Source organism: Idiotropiscis lumnitzeri, chromosome 20 (genome assembly GCF_059441095.1).
Source record: "Idiotropiscis lumnitzeri isolate Australia: NSW breed Sydney's pygmy pipehorse chromosome 20, RoL_Ilum_1.0, whole genome shotgun sequence".
Taxonomy (NCBI): domain Eukaryota; kingdom Metazoa; phylum Chordata; class Actinopteri; order Syngnathiformes; family Syngnathidae; genus Idiotropiscis; species Idiotropiscis lumnitzeri.
The window spans coordinates 407,010-419,509 of record NC_142410.1 but is presented as its reverse complement, the minus strand read 5'-3'; the positions used below and the strand labels follow the sequence as shown (position 1 = coordinate 419,509).

The 12,500-nt window shown below is 48.6% G+C and overlaps 1 protein-coding gene across 16 annotated transcripts in view; it reads left to right on the top strand.

Annotated features, from left to right (window-relative positions):
• The window catches only part of tmem94 (transmembrane protein 94), a 299,501-nt gene that overhangs the window by 128,223 nt on the left and 158,778 nt on the right, over window positions 1-12,500 (top strand). The window lies entirely within an intron of this gene.

The following is a 12,500-nucleotide window of genomic DNA, read 5'->3' as shown; positions in this document are numbered from 1 at the left end:
AAAGCTAGAGGTTTAGGAGCAGGGTTCAAGCTGTTCTATCATGTAATAGATATGAAGAGAAATGGAGTTGGAGTGATTGTGAAAGAGGAGTTTGTTAGGAATGGACTGGGAGTAAAAAGAGTGTCAGATAGAGTTCTGAGCCTGAAGCTATGAATCGAAGGAGTGATGATCAATGTTGTTAGTGGGTATGCGCCACCGGAAGGTTGTGAGCTGGAGCAGTAGGAGAACTTTTGGTTGGATCTTGATGAAATGATTGAGAGCATCCCTAGAAATGAGAGAGTTGTCATTGGTGCAGACTTGTTGTGGCAGGAAACAGTGGTGATGAGGAGATGATGGGCAGATTTGGTATTCAGGAGAGGAACGCAGAAGGACAGATGGTGGTTGACTTTGCAAAATTGATGGAAATGGCTGTTAATATTCTCCAGGCAGGAACATAGGATGACCTACAAGAGTGGAGGTAGGAGTACACAGGTAGACTACATCTTGTGTAGACTGTGTAATCGGAAGGAGATCAGTGACTGCAAAGTAGTGGTAGGTGAGTGTGTGGTCAGACAGCATAGGATGGTAGTGTGTAGGATGACTCTGGTGCTGAGAACGACAAAGATGGCAAAGGCAGAGCAGAAGACGAAATGGTGGAAGTTGAAAAGGGAAGAGTGTTGTATGACCTTTAGGAAGGAGTTGAGACGGGCTCCTGAGGGTCAGGAGGAGCTCCCAAATGACTGGACAACTAAAGCAAATGTGATCAGGGAGACAGGTAGGAAAGTCCTTGGTGTGTCTATCATCTGGAAGGAAAGGAGATAAGGAGACTTGGTGGTGGAATGAGGTGGTGCAGAAATGGATCCAGAGAAAGAGGTTAGCTAAGACGAAGATGGACAGTGAGAGGACTGAAGAAAGTAGGCAGGAATACAGGGACATGGACAGTAAGGGAGAGACTGATCTATACTGGTTGGGTGGGGACCGAGGTGCTGGTGAATCTTGATGATTTTGTCATTGAAAAATGACATTAAGGAGTTACAGGTGTTGGTTGAGTAGAAGTGTGGGGGTAGGGAGTGAGGAGCCTTGAGGATTCTATTGAGCAATGAGAATAGTGATTTAGTAAACAACACCATCGTCAAATTTGCGGACGATACGACAGTGGTTGGTCTGTTCTCAAATGGTGACGAGACAGCTTACAGGGAGGACGTCCAGAGACGAACAGCTTGGTGTGAGGACAAGAGACTACAGCTCAACATTGCAAAAAGGAGATTGTCATCAACTTGAGGAACATGACTGTGCCACCCCCCCTCTACATAAAAGGTGTGTGTGTAGAGAGGGTCCACACATTCAAGTTCCTGGTAGTACAGATCTCCGATGACCTCTCCTGGACACACAACACCACAGCAGTGATAAAGAAGGTCCACCAGTGTCTGCACTTCCTGAGGGTCCTCAAGAAATTCAACCTGGACAGGAAGCTGCTGCTGGCCTTCTACCACTCGTCCATCGAGAGCCTGTTGACGTACTGTGTCTCCACCTGGTACAGCGGCTGCACTGAGGCGGACAGAGTGAGGCTCCAGAGGACGGTCAAAACAGCGCAAAGGATTATTGGCTGCCCTCTCCCCTCACTGTCGGACATCTACACCGCCCGGTGCCTCAGAAGGGCTCTCAACATCGTCAAAGACAATACCCACCCAAACTCACACCTGTTCGACCTGATGCCCTCTGGCAGGCGCTACAGGTGCATCAAATCAAGGACCAATAGACTGAGAAACAGTTTTTTCCCAAGAGCCATCTCCAATCTAAACTCACACACACACACACGACCACCCGCACCTTGCAGAACAGCAACGTGATGTGTTTTTATATACCCTATTCAGTATTATTTTCCATTTCACTAACTATTCTCTTATTTATCTAATTTATATATTTATCTGGATTATTGTTGTATTGCACTGGAGAGGGGAGCTCTCTAATCTCGTTGCACACTTGAGTACAATGACAATAAAGGGATTTCTGATTTCTGAAAACTCATGAAACGTTGCAGCAGTATCAGTCCTGGCAGTAGCATATTTATTTCTGTAGGATATTGTGTGATTTAAAAAATACCTCAATAACGCCTCCAAAAATTTGGAACGAAGCAGCCCTGGTTGTACGTGTGAACAAGCCCTAGTAAAAGTTGGAGGCACATCAAACAGCCTAAGATCTGCAAAAAGTCTAAGAAGCCCTTCTCTAAACTCAAAAGGAAGTAGGCCATTTTGAATTTTCTTTCAAATGTTGAAATAAAAATGTTATAGAGACTATATTTTATAATAATTGGTTTTCATCGATTGTACTGTATTTTCATGACCATAAGTCACACTTTAAAGTCCCAAATGATCTCCCAAATTGCAGAGCACTTTGTGTATTGACCAAGTTTTTTAAATCTGTATACGTTACTCTCTTGAGCAACCCATTTGACCAGCTGGGGGCATTTCACAGGGCATGTTAGTACCCTCTGCTCGAACGTAGCCATAAGGGGGCACAAGCCAGTGTCTTCTTATGCCGGCCCCAAGCCCGTATAAATACAGAGGTTTGTGATAGGAAGGGCATCCGACGTAAAACTTTGGCCAAATGAAACATTCGAATCAAATATATGACTTCCATACCGGATCGGTCGGTGCCCGAATTAACAACGACCATCACTGGTGCTGCAGACCCACAGTACTACTATTGGTCGAAGAAGGAGAGGAGGAAGATGTGTTTGAAGGAAGAAAGAGAAGAGGAATACAAAGAGTCTTGGACTGAGAGTAGGGACTTTGAATGTGGGAACTATGACGGGGAAAGGTAGAGAGCTGGTTGATATGATGCAGAGGAGGAACGTGGACATACTATGTATTCAGGAGACCAGGTGGAAAGGGAGCAAAGCTAGAAGTTGTCATATCATGGTATAGATAGGAAGAGAAATGGGAGTTGGAGTGATTGTGAAAGAGGAGTTTGTTAGGAATGGACAGGAAGTAAAAAGAGTGTCAGATAGAGTTATGGAATCGAAGGTGTGTTGATCAATGTCAGTGGGTTTTGGGTAGTGGGTAGGAGGTAGGTTGTGAGCTGGAGGAGAAGCAGAACTTTTGGTTGGACCTTGACGAAATGATTGAGAGCATCCCTAGAAATGAAAGATTTGTCGTTGGTGAAGACTTCAATGGACATGTTAGGGCAGGAAACAATGGTGATGAGGAGGTGATGGGCAGGTTTGGTATCCAGGACAGGAACACAGAAGGACAGATGGTTGTTGACTTTGCAAAAAGAATGGAAATGGCTGTTGTGAATATTTTCTTACAAAAGAGGCAGGAACATAGGATGACCTAGAAGAGTGGAGGTAGGAGTACACAGGTCGACTACATCTTGTGAAGACGGTGTAATCGGAAGGAGATCAGCGACTGCAAAGTAGTGGTAGGTGAGTTGTAGCCAGACAGCATAGGATGATAGTGTGTAGAATGACTCTAGGGGCGAAAACGACAAAGAGGGCAAAGGCAGAACAGAGGACAAAATGGTGGAAGTTGAAAGGGGAAGAGTGTTGTATGACCTTCAGGAAGAAGTTGAGACGGGCTCCTGATGGTCAGGAGGAGCTCCCAAATGACTGGACAACTAAAGCAAATGTGATCAGGGAGACAGGTAGGAAAGTCCTTGTTGTGTCATCTGGAAGGAAAGGAGACTTGGTGGTGGAATGAGGTGCTGCAGAAATGGATCCAGAGAAAGAGGTTAGCTAAGACGAAGATGGACAGTGAGAGGACTGAAGAAAGTAGGCAGGAATACAGGGACATGGACAGTAAGGGAGAGACTGATCTATACTGGTTGGCAAGGCAGAGAGACAGAGATGGGAAAGACGTGCAGCAGGTTAGGGTAATAAAGGATAGGGATGGAAGTTTGTTGACAGATGCCAGTAGTGTGATGGGAAGATGGAAAGAGTATATTGAAAAGTTGATGAATAAGGAAAATGAAAGAGAGCAAAGAGAAGAAGTGACTGCTGTGGACCAGGAAGTAGCAAAGATCAGCAAGGATGAAGTGAGAAGAGCATTGAAGAGGATGAAGAGCGGAAAGGAACTCTGCCCTGATGATATACCTGTGGAGGTATGGAAGTGCCTAGGAGAGGTAGCAGTAGAATTTCTGACTGGGTTGTTCAACAGGATCTTAGACAGTGAGAAGATGCCCGTGGAATGGAGAAGTGTGGTGGTGCGCCATTTTTAAGAACAAAGGAGATGTGCAGAGTTGTGGCAACTACAGAGGAATAAAACTGATGAGCCACACAATGAAGCTCGGGAGAAAGCTTATGACAGGGTGCCCAGAGAGGAACTGTGGTTCTGTATGAGGAAGTCTAGAGCAGTAGAGAAGTATGTTCAAGTGGTCCAGGACATGTATGAGGACTGTAAGACAGTGGTGAGGTGTGCTGTAGGTGTGACGGAGGAGTTCAAGGTGCCGGTGGGACTACATCATTAGAAATTTAGAAATTAGAAATTAGAAATTCCTTTATTGTCATTGTACTCAAGTGTGCAACGAGATTAGAGGGCTCCCCTCTCCAGTGCAATACAACAATAATACAGACAAATATATAAATTAGATAAATAAATAAGAGAGTGCAATGGAATTTAGTACTGAATAGGGTATATAAAAACACATCACGATGCTGTTCTGCAAGGTAAGGGTGTTCTCGTGTGTGTGTGTGAGAGTTCAGAATGGAGATGGCTCTCGGAAAGAAACTGTTTCTCAGTCTATTGGTCCTTGATTTGATGCATCTGTAGCGCCTGCCAGAGGGCAACCGGCCGAACAGGTGTGAGTTTGGGTGGGTATTGTCTTTGACGATGTTGAGAGCCCTTCTGAGGCACCGGGCGGTGTAGATGTCCGACAGTGAGGGGAGAGGGCAGCCAATAATCCTTTGCGCTGTTTTGACTGTCCTCTGGAGCCTCACTCTGTCCGCCTCAGTGCAGCCGCTGTACCAGGTGGAGACACAGTACGTCAGCAGGCTCTCGATGGACGAGTGGTTGAAGGCTAGCAGCAGCTTCCTGTCCAGGTTGAATTTCCTGAGGACTCTCAGGAAGTGCAGACGCTGGTGGACCTTCTTTACCACTGCTGTGGTGTTGTGAGTCCAAGAGAGGTCGTCGGAGATCTGTACTCCCAGGAACTTGAACGTGTGGACCCTCTCCACACACACGCCTTCGATGCAGAGGGGGGGCGGCACCGTCTTGTTCCTCCTGAAGTCGACGACAATCTCCTTTGTTTTTGCAGTGTTAAGGTGCAGTCTGTTGTCCTTGCACCAAGCTGTCAGTCTCTTTACCTCCTCTCTGTAGGCTGTCTCGTCACCTTCCGAGATCAGACCGACCACTGTCGTGTCGTCAGCAAACTTGACGATGGTGTTGTTGCCGTGGGCCGGGCTGCAGTCGTAGGTGTAGAGGGCGTACAGGAGAGGGCTCAGCACGCATCCTTGAGGGGAACCGGTGCTCAGCATGCGGGTGGAGGACGTGTAGGGGCCGAGCAACACAGTCTGGGGTCTGTTGGTCAGAAAGTCCTTAATCCAGATGCGTGTGAGGGCAGGGAGGCCGAGAATGTCCAGTTTGGCGACGAGGATATCTGGGATGATCGTGTTGAATGCCGAGCTGTAGTCCACAAAGAGCATCCTTGCATAACTCTGCCGTTGTTCCAGGTGGCCCAGCACAACATGCAGAGCAGTGTCGATGGCGTCCTCAGTGGATCTGTTAGCCCGGTATGCAAACTGGTAGGGGTCCAGAGAGGGAGGAAGGCAGTCCCTGATGTGCTGGAGAACCAGCCTCTCGAAGCACTTCATGATGACTGGTGTGAGAGCAACAGGACGGTAGTCATTCAGGTGGACGGCGGGTGACTTTTTGGGGACAGGAATAATGGTGGAAGTTTTCAAGCAGGAGGGGATGACTGCTTGAGCCAGGGAGCGGTTGAAGATCCTGCAGAAAACATGTGACAGTTGGTGGGCACATGTTTTGAGGAGCTTGCCTGGTATTCCGTCGGGTCCAGTAGCTTTCCTGGGCTTAACAGTCAGGAGCGCGCGCCTCACATCGTGTTCCTCTACGGTGAGTGGGGGGGAGTTGGAGCATGAAGTGCGGGGGTGTGACGGTTGGGGCGAGTCAAAGCGAGCAAAGAAGCAGTTAAGCTCCTCTGCCAGCGATGCACTCGGGTCTGCAGAGGTCGTGTTGCTGCCACGGAAGTTGGTGATGCTCCGTAGACCCTGCCACACCTCCCGTGGTCTGTTACTGGCAAGGTGGGCCTCCAGCCTCCCCTTGTAGGTTGCCTTGGCTAGCTTGATGCCTTTGCGCAGGTCAGCACGAGCCGCCCTGTACTGGGCTTTGTCGCCTGACCTGAAGGCAGCGTCACGGGCCTTGAGGAGAGAGCGAACCCTGCTGGACATCCAGGGCTTCGCATTTGGGAAGGTCCGTAAAGTCCTGTGTAGAGACACAGTTTCCATGCAGAACTTGATGTAGTCCAGTACACAATGTGTGTAGACATCAAGGTCCTGATGATCAAAGAGGTCCCAGTTTGTGTCTTGAAAGCAGTCCTGTAATTCACTCATGGCGTCGTCACGCCAGGTTTTCACAGTCTTTGTGGTGGGCCTGAATCTACGCCTGAGAGGGGTGTATGCAGGTGCGAGCTGCAAGGACAGGTGGTCTGACTAGCCGAGGGGGGCGAGTGGGAGGGCCCTGTATGCGTGCTTGATGTTCGAGTACACATGGTCGAGAGTGTTGTCTCCCCTCGTTGGGCACTTGACATGCTGGTGAAACTCTGGGAGTACAGTCTTTAAATTGGCCTTATTAAAGTCTCCCGCTACTACGTGAACGCCATCAGGGTGGGCCCGCTGATGTTTATTGATGACGCACGCGAGTAGCGAGAGCGCCGTGCTAGTGCTAGCGTCGGGAGGAATGTAAACAGCTGTGACAATCACGACCGTTAGCTTCCTCGGGAGAAAATAAAGCCGGCATTTAACGGACATGAACTCGATGTCGGGGGAAGAGTGCTTCTCGACGATCGTGCTAACGCCGCACCAGTTCTCATGCACGTAAACACAGAGCCCCCCGCCCCTTCTCTTACCGGTGTCCCTCGTCCGATCCGCGCGATGTAGCGAGCGCCCGGCCAGCTGGATGCTAACGTCGGGGACGTCTGCGTGCAGCCAGGATTCCGTGACGGCGATCACACTGCTGTCTCGCACATAGCGGTTTCCCAGGATTTGTAATCCCAGGTCGTCGATTTTGTGGACCATGGATCTGGCGTTGGTGAGGTACAGACTCGGCAGTGGTTGCCTATGGAGCTGCCGTCGCAGCCGTTGCAAGACACCGGACCTGCAGCCCCGCTTCTGCTTCCTCTCTCTGCGTCGCCTGCGCCGCCTCCCGGTCCCGATGACAAGCCACGGTGAGCCGGGCAGCCTCGCCAGTTCGTCCGGAATTTTGCGATCATAGCAAAATTCCTCTGTGACGGTTATTTCGCATCGATATCCAATGTCCACGATGTCCTGGCGGGTATATCGATGTTGTGCCTCAGTTGGTGCCAATAAGAGCAGGCAAACACTAATAAAAAGTAATAAGGAGCACTGGGAGGGAGAGCTGTTAGCCGCTGCGTCTATGCGCGCCGCCATCAGGGATCAGCTTTGAGTCCCTTCTTGTTCGCTATGGTAATGGACAGGATGACAGACGAGGTTAGACAGGAATCTCCATGGACTATGATGTTTGTAGATGACATTGTGATCTGTAGTTAGAGCAGGGAATAGGTGAAGGAGAAGCCCTGGAAAGGAGGGGAATGCAGATTAGTCGTCGCAAGACAGAGTATCTGTGTGAAAATGAGAGGGACCCAAGAGGAAGAGTGAGCTTTCAGGGCGAAGAGACCAAGAAGGTGGAGGAGTTGAAGTATTTAGGGTCAATAGTCCAGAGCAATGGAGAGTGAGGAAAAGTCAAGTCAAGTCAATTTTATTTGTATAGCCCTTAATCACAGACAGTCTCAAAGGGCTTTACATAGCCACAATCGACATCCCCGATCTTAACCCCCAGGAGGGCAAGGAAAAACTCACAAAACCTCATTAGGGGAAAAGTGAGAAACCTTGAGAAGGGACCACAGATGGGGGAATCCCCCTTCCAGGATGACCAGGCTGCAATGGATGCCAACTGGGCAACATTTGACACATACAATGATGCTATGCAATAATAGATGAGATAATATAAGAGTCAATTGAATGAAGTGCCGCTGGAAGATGACTTCAGTGGAGTGGGTCCTCATCCAGGGCCGTAATATCCATGGCAGCATATCCGAAGATGAGCCTTCGATCTTGTACCAGTCAGTTGGTGTAAATTCAGTACAGCCACTTCCAAGTGAATCGCCATCACCTAATTCGGGGAATTGGGAACAGAAAAGAAAGAACAGAAATAGCAAACAGGCCAACAAGTAGTTCAATGAAGTGCTGAAATATAAGGAAATCAGAAAAGGCGCTGCATGAAGACGACTTCGGCAGAGCAGGTCCCTTCCCGGTTCGTCAATGCCGTAATCTTCAAAGCATGTCCCCATCACCTAATTCCTAAGCAGGGGAAGGAGGGGGCAGAAAAGCGAAGAACCGGCAGTAAACAGGCCAACAAATAATTAAATTAGATGCTAAAGTATATAAATAAATTGATCAAATGTCGCGCTGCAGGAAGACGACATCACTGGAACAGGTGCATGCCCAGTTGGTCAATGCCTTAAACTTCCTAGTGGGTCACCGTCACCTAATCCCCCAGCCGGGGGAAAAGGGGGCAGAAAAGAAAACAAAAGAAAAAAAAAAGCGGCAGTAAACAGGCCAACAAATATTTCAGCTAAATGCACAAGAGTATAAATGCGTCTTTAATAGTGTTTTGAACATTTCTACTGAGGTGGCGCCTCTAATATCTGAGGGTAGTGCATTCCAAAGCATTGGTGCCCGAATAGAGAACGCTCTAGAACCTGCGGACTTCTTTTTGGCTCGCGGGATCACTAAAAGACCAGCATTTTGTGAGCGAAGGTTTCGGGACGGAATATATGGTACCACGAGGTCAACGAGATAAGAAGGTGCTCAGCCGTACAATATATGCAAATTGGCTAATATCGGGGTAATATGATCAAACTTTCTCGTCTTAGTTAAGAGTCTAGCTGCTGCATTTTGAACTAACTGCAGACTTTTAATACTCGACATGGGGAGACCCGAGAGCAAAGCGTTACAATAGTCGAGGCGAGACGTAACAAACGCATGGATTAAGATTTCCGCGTCACACGTTGATAGAATTGGGCGAATTTTAGCAATGTTACGCAGATGAAAAAACGCAGTTCGCGTAATATTTTTAATGTGCATTTGAAATGACATAGTTGCGTCAAATATAACACCGAGATTTTTTGTTGAATCCTTTTGGATAATATTACATTTATCGATATTCAGAGTGGTGTCTTTGAGAAGGTACCGATGATGCGCTGGTCCAATGATGAGCATCTCGGTATTATCTGAGTTAAGACGCAAAAAATTGAAAGACATCCATTGTTTAATTTCGGCAAGGCACGCCTCTAATTTATAGCAGTCGCGCGGATTCGTTATATCCAACGGCATGTATAATTGCGTATCATCAGCATAACAGTGAAAACTAATGTTATATTTATTTAAAAGAAGAGAAGAAGCATGTACAGGCTGGCTGGAACGGGTGGAGAAAAGTGTCAGGTGTGATGTGCGGTAAAAAAGTTTCAGCTAAAAGGAAAGGAAAGATTTGTAGAACTGTGGTGGGACTAGCGGTGTTGTCTGGTCAGGAGCAAGTGCCACTGAAGAAAAGATTGGAGGCAGAGCCGGATGTGGCAGAGATGAAGTTGCTGAGGTTCTCTTAGCGAGTGACTTAAATGGATAGGGTCAGGAATGAGTACATCAGAGGCACAGCACATGTTAGGGGCTTTGGAGATAAAGTCAGAGAGGCCAGACTGAGATAGTTTGGACATGCTCAGAGAAGAGATAGTGAGTATATTGGCAGAAGGATGGTGAGTTTCCAAGTGCCAGGCCACAAGTCTCGAGGAAGACCAAAGAGGAGGTTTATGGATGTAGTTTAAGAGGACATGAAAGAAGTTGCGGTGAGAGCAGAGGACAGGGTTAGATTGAGGCAGTGAGTGTGAGGCATGCGCTCCTGGCAGTAAACCCCAGGAAAACCACTGGACCCGACGGAATACCAGGCAAAGTCCTCAGAACATGTGCCCACCACCTATCACACGTTTTTTGCAGGATCTTCAACCGCTCCTTGGCTCAAACAGTCATCCCCTGCTGCTTACGAGCCACCCTGCTGGCTGGGGAGTGCACCAATGCTGGAGGGGCCTTCGTTGGAAGACGAAGGGGAAACTGCAATTCACATCCCATTATGAGGAGAGCTGGGAATACTCCATTTGTGGCGTGTGGCGTTGCTCTGTAATGTAAAAAAGTGCCCTGGAGTGCAGAAGAGAATGGAACGCCTTATGCCAGGTGTGCTCTTAGTCCATTTTTTTAGGGTTTGGTTGAACCTCTCTACACAGCCGCTGGCCTGGGGGTGATACAAGGCGGTCCTGATTCATCCCCCTCCCCTCTTTGAAATTCAAAAAAGTCTGCTGAGATGAACTGAGGCTCGTTATCTGCCGTGATAACATAAGGCACACCCCAACGTGCGAAAAGAGAGGACAGGAAGTCTGTGATGACTTTGGTCATGACATGCCCGGCAGGGAGAACTTCGGGCCACTTTAAGTGGAGGTTGTTCACCACCAAGAGGAATCGCTGGTGTTGAGGCATGCATAGAGCTCACCGCAAAAGTCGACCTAGTTGTGAGTCTGTGATTCCAAGATTCCAAGATGGCGGCGCGCATGGACGCAGCGGCTAACGGTTCTCCCTTCCAGTACTCTTTATTACTTTTTATTTATGTATGCTTGGTTTTTTTAACACCAACTGTGGCACAGTATTGATACACCCGCCAGGACATCGTGGACATTGGTCATCGATCCAAAATAACCGTCTCAGGGTAATTTTCCTATGATCACAAAATACCTGACGAACTAGCGAGGCCGCCCGGCTCACCATGGATTGTCATCGGGACCCGGAGGCGACGGAGAGAGAGGAAGCAGAAGGGGGGCTGCAGGTCCGATCTCCTACTAAAGTTACGACAGCAGCCCCACGAGCAACGACTGCCAAGTCTCTACCTCACCAACGCCAGATCCGTAGTCCATAAAATCGACGATCTGGAATTACAAATCCTGGGAAACCGCTATGTTCGGGACAGTTGTGTGATCATCATCACGGAATCCTGGCTGCACTCCAACGTTCCCGACGGTAGCATCCAGCTAGCTGGGCGCTCGCTTCATCGCGCGGATCGTACGAGAGGCACTGGTAAGAGCCTGGGTGAGGGTCTCTGTATTTACATGCATGAGGACTGGTCCAACAACAGCATGATCGGAGAGAAACTCTCCTCCTCCGAGATCGTGTACATGTCCGTTAAATGTCAGCCTTATTATTTACAGAGGGAGTTAACTGAAGTGATCATCATTGCTGTTTACATCCCTCCCAATGCTAACACAAGCACGGCGCTCTCGCTACTCACGTGCGTCATCAATAAACAACAACGGGCCCACCCTGGTGGCGTTCACATAGTAGCGGGAGACTTTAATAAGGCCAATTTGAAGACTGTACTCCCGAAGTTCCACCAGCATGTTAAGTCCCTACAGTGATCATGTTTATTCAAACATCAGGCACGGCACAGAGCCATCCCCCTCGCCCCCCCTCGGCCAGTCAGAACACTTGTCCTTGCTGCTCACACCTGCGTACATCCCTCTCAGACGCAGACTCAGGCCCACCACAAAGACTGTTAAAACATGGCATGAGACCGCCATGGATGAATTACCGGACTGCTTCCATCGAACAGACTGGGACCTCTTTGATCATCAGGACCTTGATGTTTACACACAGTGTGTACTGGACTACATCAAGTTCTGCATGGAAACTGTGTCCCTGATCAAGACCATTCGGACTTTCCCAAACACAAAACCCTGGACCTCCAGCCAGGTTCGCTCATTTCTCAAGGCCTGTGACACTGCCTTCAGGTCTGGCGACAGCTCTGTACAGTGTGCCCCGTGCTGACCTGAAAAAAGGCATTAAGCAAGCCAAAACGGACTACAAGAAGAGGCTAGAGTCCCACCTTGCCAGCATCAGTCCACGGGAGGTGTGGCAAGGTCTACAGTGAATCACCAACTCCTGAAGAGGTAGCATAACACCGGTAGACCTGAGTGCGTCGCTGGCAGAGGAGCTAAACTGCTTCTTTGCTCACTTTGACTCACTCCAACCGCCACACTCCCGCCACCCCATCCCCTAACTCTCCCTCACTCACTTTAGAGCACATGTGTCAAACTCCAGGCCCGGGGGCCAGATCTGGCCCGCAACCTCATTTTACCATTTAACCTCATCTGCATCATCTTCCTGTTTCTAGCATATTTTCTTCACTTTTAACAACACTGAGATATGAGCCATTGCCATTTATTTGTTACCAATC